This window comes from Nannospalax galili, unplaced genomic scaffold (assembly GCF_000622305.1).
Source record: "Nannospalax galili isolate Female #2095 unplaced genomic scaffold, S.galili_v1.0 scaffold518, whole genome shotgun sequence".
Classification (NCBI taxonomy): domain Eukaryota; kingdom Metazoa; phylum Chordata; class Mammalia; order Rodentia; family Spalacidae; genus Nannospalax; species Nannospalax galili.
In genome coordinates, this window is record NW_008342851.1 from 1,608,162 (window position 1) to 1,614,894 (window position 6,733).

Here is a 6,733-nt window from a genome sequence, read left to right on the forward strand (position 1 = left end):
TTGAGCGCCTTCTTTCCCTTTATCCTCTAGGTTCCTTGCATACCCTTCCCTTCCCCCTCCCTTAAACTAACCCAATTTTTATCCATATCTCCCTTATTAAGGCCTGTTCTTCTCTTTCAGGTTCTTTCTCTTCCTTTTCCTCCCTGGTTCCTCTTCATTATCCTGTAGTTATGTCTGGATACATACTCATATATAAGGATTTTGTGCTAGGATCTACATATGAAGGAGAACATATGCCTTTTTTTTCTGTCACTGCGTTCATTTTGATTGACCCTTCCCCACCCTAATTTCTCCATCTCTCCACTCCTCCCGACTTACAGATCTACCATAAAAATTAAAAAAAAATAGAACAGTTAGAATTTATTTTTGTTAAAGGATTCAGTTTATTTTTCAAACCAGATTTTTCAAAATCTAAGCATGTATATCTCTAAATAAGGTGAAGCTGACTTGTAGCTTCGACGTGAGTTTTTTAAAATAGTCAGAAGCCATTAAGAAAATCCACAGGTATCCAAAAATGCTTGCTTCGTGTGAGTCAGTGGTGTTGGATTGCTGTTGGAATTGACTTGGAGATAGCCAATGCTGTGACGAGAGAGAGGCACAGCTGGGCAGGGGCTGCAGCTTCATAGTGATGGGATGGGTCAGGATCCTGTGCTGATATGGGACTGACTGAGCTTCTGGCAGTTAGGACTTGTGACATGTGCTTAACCACACCAGGTCCAGGCCTCAGTTCTGTGGTTCTGTAAGCAATGAGTGGGAGGCTGAGTGTTTGGAGGATGCCTGCTTCCCATCCATCAGAAAGAGCAGAATGGGTGGAGGATGGCCCATTCCCAATCCAGAGTTCCACCAGCTTCCAAATAGATGGCTTTTTTATTTGGTTACAACCTGCAAAGTTAGGATTAGAAGGTGGCTTTGGTTTGATTATTTTTAAGTTACAACTTGGAATGCTTAACCTCCTTCATGAAAAAATTTGTAAAAACGTGCTATGTTTGTATTAGTTACTTTTCTGTTGTTGTGATAGAAACATTATGACCAAGGGAACTTATGGAAGTGTTTATTTAACTTATGGTTCCAAAGAGGCAAGAGTCCATCATGGCAGGGAGGCATGGTGGCAGAGGTAGCAAAGGAGCAGAACCTAAGCTCTCACATCTTCCAGCAGGCACAGGAAGCAGTGCTTGACTGGAGATTGGAAAGGTCTGCCCCCAGTGACGTGCTTCCTCTAGCATGGCCACACCTTCTAAGATCCCCCTACAACAGTGCCACCAACTGGGGACAAAATGTCCAAATACTTGGAGCCTATGGGGGATATTCTCATTCAAACTACCATATTCCACTCCATAAAAGTATCTAAGACAGTGTTCATGATTGCCAGGTACTGCATTAAGTCCTTGACAGATAGTAACTCATTTTATCAATATGTCTAGACTCTGTCTAGTCATTTCTGTGACTAGTCATGAGGAAATTAAGTCAACTGCTCAATATCACTGGTAATGTGACTGGGGTAGACTGGAACCTGGGGAATCTGGCAGTGGAGATGAACCAAGGAGGGAAGATGGTAGGAAAGTCTAAGGAGGGCAAAAGTCATCAGAATAATCACTTTTGCATAATGCTTTCCAGGAAACCTAGGCTGTTTAGTCAGGCTTTGTCTCTTAGTGACTGAAGGGAGGAGCCTTCCTAGCCGTTCACCCAATCCTGTGCTTGTCCTACAACTTACACACCCTGCTGTGACTGGTTGTAAATTCTTCTAGGAGCTGTTTTATTTTTTAGGAGTTCAGAAAAGAAAAAAAACATTTAAAAACACAATTTTTTAAAAGCTAAATATAAGACAGAGTAAAAGGGCTCTAGTTGGGGGGGGGCTATGGGAGGGTGCCATCTGGGAAGTGGGTATATAGACGAATAAGATTGGGATGTTCTGTGTGATATGCACACAAAAAAATCAACGAATTAAAAAATGAGTTATAACTGAGGAGGAAGCATAATAATGTACATCATGTGAAGTAGTAGGGGGTGATAAACATTACCATTGAAATCTACCCGATGACTTTATATCCACACACAGGTGCCAAGGATCCGAGTGCAACCGACCATGACTAGTAATGATCAGATACATACCGATTAGAGACACATGCACCAACATCTAAGTGCTATTAGCAAAAGCAATGAGTCTTTCTGTAAGAAAGAGTATATTTTAAAATGAAATGGAGATCTTTTTAAAAAACTCATTCAATTTTATGTCTTATAGGGTTTATACTGAATTCAATATGGTATCACTGTATTAATTCAACAGTGAACCTAAACATTTTATAGCCATTTTTGAAAGAGATATATCTTTTTGAAAGAGATGTATCTTTGCTCTGGAAATCGTTATTGAGCATGTTAAAGCTATAATGGAATGCTTCTTCTAAAAAATAAAAAATAAAAGAAATTTAAAAAGCTAAATGTAAACAATAGAAGCAATGACAGGGGTTTGGTTTTCTTATTTTTATTTTTTTGGTACTATCGTTTTTTTAAGTTTTCTTTCTTTTATATAGTTGATGTGGGCTGGCTGTAGGTCCAAGGATATGCCTGTGGCCAACTTAGGCTTCTCTGAGTCATGCTGCCTGGGAGGACAGTAGGTTTAGTGCTGGCAGAGAGACTGTCATTTAGTGTGACCACAGGAGACCAGACCAATGTAACACAGGGGAAAGGCCCTGGGCATAAAGCCGTGAAGGCAGACCAGGGACTGTGTTCTTCCACCTTGCTCTGCTCGTCACTTCAAGACTCTGACTAAACAGCCTAGGTTTCCTGAGAGGCTTCTGTGGGGTGGGGACCAGGTCAAAACAAGCCAACTACTGCAGACAACTGTTCTTTCCATCAATTCTCCAAAACATTCCCTAAAGCCCTGCAGCACATAACTGCACAGACATGGTGGCGGGGGTGGGGGAGAAAATGAGCCTATTCTGTGACAGCTGTGGCTCCTTCACGGTGCTGCCTTGTCACTGAACCTGCCATGTTGACCATCTCAAAGAGCCTGAGGGAGACAGGGTGGAAGAGGAGGGGAGATAGCAAGTAAAGGATCACTGTTGTTTGTTTGAATCCAGAGAAAAGTACCTGGCTGGGTGTGAGGGAAAGTGTTCCTTTAAGAGACTCTGAGCTGGAGGGCCCTGGATGTGGAGGCCACTGGGGGCACGGAGAGGCCTGAGGGAGAGTTGGGAGTGTGCTGCTTTCTCCCTGTGTTCCCATACAGCCCCCTGTTTTGTTTCATTTTCTTTCAACAAATGACAGGGTACCCCCCAAACCAAACCAAACAGGGAAAGAAAAAAGGTGAAATTTGTTAAGTACTACACATCATTAACACACTGTATCAAAATAATCTTACTTCACTAAATATGAAGTCAGTATAACCAGGGAAAACTGAGTATTCATGTTGTGACATTCGTTCTGTGTCTTCAGAGCCCAGTGGGTCTAGTTGACTCTTACACCCCAGCACAAATTTGATATTTTCATCAGAAATACTTGATCATAATTATTCATAGTTGAAGAAGTGGATTGGCACACTCTAGTTTTCATGCCCTGATTGACTAGAAGGTTTTTAAATAACTGAGCTAAATATCTGTTTTTAATCTTTAAATTAATCAGTATGAAATAAAACTCAATTTTCAATTTCTCCGTGGCGTGAGCCACGAGCTAAATATCTGTTTTTAATCTTTAAATGAATCAGTATGAAATAAAACTCAATTTTCAATTTCTCCGTGGCGTGAGCCACATTCTCGGTGCTCATAATAGATGTCACTCATTTACCCTACATGTGAACTAGTGAGTGGGTTCTGATTAAACAGCAACCTGCAGCCATCCCATGCTCCATGCTCACTACTTTCCCTCTGGCTTGCTGCTGTAAGTTTGGGCTTTGGGCACTAAAGGATGTCAGATTAGTTCCTTCACAGCCTGCAGCTGCCACCTAGTGACCATTTTCTGAATGTCACAAGATTACCAAGAGAAAACCACTGATGATGTGCCTCAGCCTGTTGCCTGTCCTGAGGGCAAGGAGATACTCTTCTGCTGGGGACCATGTGTGGTGCTGTCCTGCTGATGCGTCCTTGCTGCCTGAGAGCTGCTTTAGGAATCCCTGGAGACTAGGAGTTGAATTGTCATTTCCTATTTCCCTAAGGTGCTTGGAGAACAATGAACACAACTGAAGATGTCAGGGCTATCCAAGTGGCGAGGAGATGACTCTGGTCCCTACAAAGGTTAGAGTCCCTGTTCTTCCCTAGGCTTGAGACAGTCACAGCGTCTGAATCTTCAACTCGTTTTAATGTCTCTTTCTTCCACTGACTTGTTAAATGTGTGATATTACAAGCATGTGTTACCTCAGACTCTGCCCTTCCACTAGGTCTTCCAATATCAAGAAGTCTAGGACATGGTGCTTAGCTGTCTCCATTCTCATTTCCCATGCTTTCTAGTTTGGGTGTCCTAGAATATGATGCTTCCTCAGACCATTCTGTGAGTCATGTACGGCATATCCAAGTCCCTATTTGGTCAGCTTCTCCAGTTAGCACATGACTGTCATCTCAGCTCATGTTCTGAACAGAAATTTATTTTTAATTAAAAAATTTTTTTTTATGTGTATGAGTGTGTTGCCTGCATGTATGTGAGTGCACCCATGTTGTACAATGCCGTGGAGGTCAGAAGAGGGCTTCAGATTTCAGAAGAGGGCTTCAGATTCCCCTGGAACTGGAGTTAAGGACAGTTTGTAGCGCCATGTGGGTACTGGGAATCGAACTTGGGTCCTCTGCAAGAGCAGTCAGTGCTCTTAACCACTGAGCTATCTCTCCAGCCCTCCCCTCCCTGAACAGAATTTTGATGCCTTTCTTACACGACTTCTTATTCAATTAATTTCCTGTGGTCCCTGTAACATATCACTGCAAACTGATTGGTTTAACTGTGTACATACATTCATTCACTGTTCTGTAGGTGAGAAATTTGAAATATGTTCTACTGGGTTGAACTTGAGGTATTGATAGGCTGTGCTACCTTTAAGGGCTTTAGAAATGAGTGGATTCCTTTCTGCTATTGGTGGCTGCCAGCATTCCTTGACATATTAGGGTTTTTCCCCCTGAATAACAGAACCCATAAGATCTGTACCTAATCTATATCATCTATATTTGTATCATATCATATATCATACCATATCATATCATTAATCCATCTATCCATCCATCCATCCATCCACCCATCCATCCATCATCTATACATACATGTAGAACAGGCTCATGCAAAGGCTGAAAAGTCAACATGATCCACAGTCAGCAAACTCTGAGTTCAAGGTAGAGGGCAGGAGAAGACTGATACTTGAGCTCTAGAGTCAGAGAGGAAAAATTCCTTCCTCCAAGCCTTTTTGGTCTGTTTAGGATTTCCATTGATTGAGTGAGGCCTGCCTACATCAGGAGAGCAATCTGCTTTACTCAATCTATTGGTCCAGATGGTAATCAAATCAGAAACAACTTTACAGGGACACATTTGATTAAACTGCTGGGAATCCACACCCTGTCAGGCTAATGTGTAAAATTAAGTTTCAAACTTGGCCTATGTCTACATCATTCAAGTTTTAAGTCGGTCTCCTTTGTTCTCTCTGCCATATAGCATATATATGTGTTTAAATATTCCTTTGACCCTATTTTAAATTTTTTTATTTTTGAGAATTTCATACATGAATACTGTATTTGCATTATTTCCATTCTTCTCAGTTTCCTTCCAACTTCTCCCAGGTACTGCCCCCCAACTCCTTCTCAATTTCTTGTCTTCTTCTTTGATTATTATTGCTACATATTCATACATACATTTATAAACACACACAGATATAATGCTCGGAGTCCATTTAATGGTACTCATGTGTATATGTGTTTAGGGGTGCCCATTTGGAATTAGACAACCTCTCAGGGAGCTAGACCGTGATTCTCCCTCCCTCGGCATCCATCGATTGTCTGTAGCTCTTCATCTTGAGGTGGGGACCCATGAAATTTCCCCTGCCCACCTTGGCATGTCAGCTGATTTTGTCCTTATGCAGATCTTGTTAGACTACCATACTATGGAGATTTCATTGCTATAGTGTCCCTATCATGTCTAGAACGCATTAAGGGGCAGCAGTTGTCTTGTCCCTCTGGCTCTTACATTCTTCTTGCCACCTCTTAGTAAGCCTGCTGAAAAATACATGTATAATACAAACATGAGTTCACCTGGATAGCTGAAGGCTGTATAACAAAAATCACATTGCCAGGGCAACGTAAATCTCCCTTCAAGGTGCTGGCCAGGATACTCCAAGAGATTCCTAAGATAGTACAGGCTGTTGCCATAGCCCTTGATTGCCTTCCAGAGCTCGAAGGTAAGATCCTATTGCTGAAGACAATACTTCAGACACAGGACTTGGAGCAATTGAGCTGGAACTGACCTGAAAATTTCCTCCCTAAATACTGGCTCTCAAAGTATGCAAGCTGCTAAAGGAGAAAAGTCAGGCAATGATCCTACCCAGGTGTGAAGCCTATGAACCCCAACAATGACCATCCCTGTAAACTCTCTATTGGTGCAGTAGTGGCACTTAAAATTTTTTAGTTCCCAGGGACTATGAGCATCGCGCAAAATGTCCTGTAATGGTGGTGGGTCATCTGGCCTCTTGATCAAGGAAGCTGAGGAGACCCCACCAGATGGACTTGAGCCAGTGTCCAGTCTATAAAGAGGAGGGTCAACACAGAGGAATCATTTC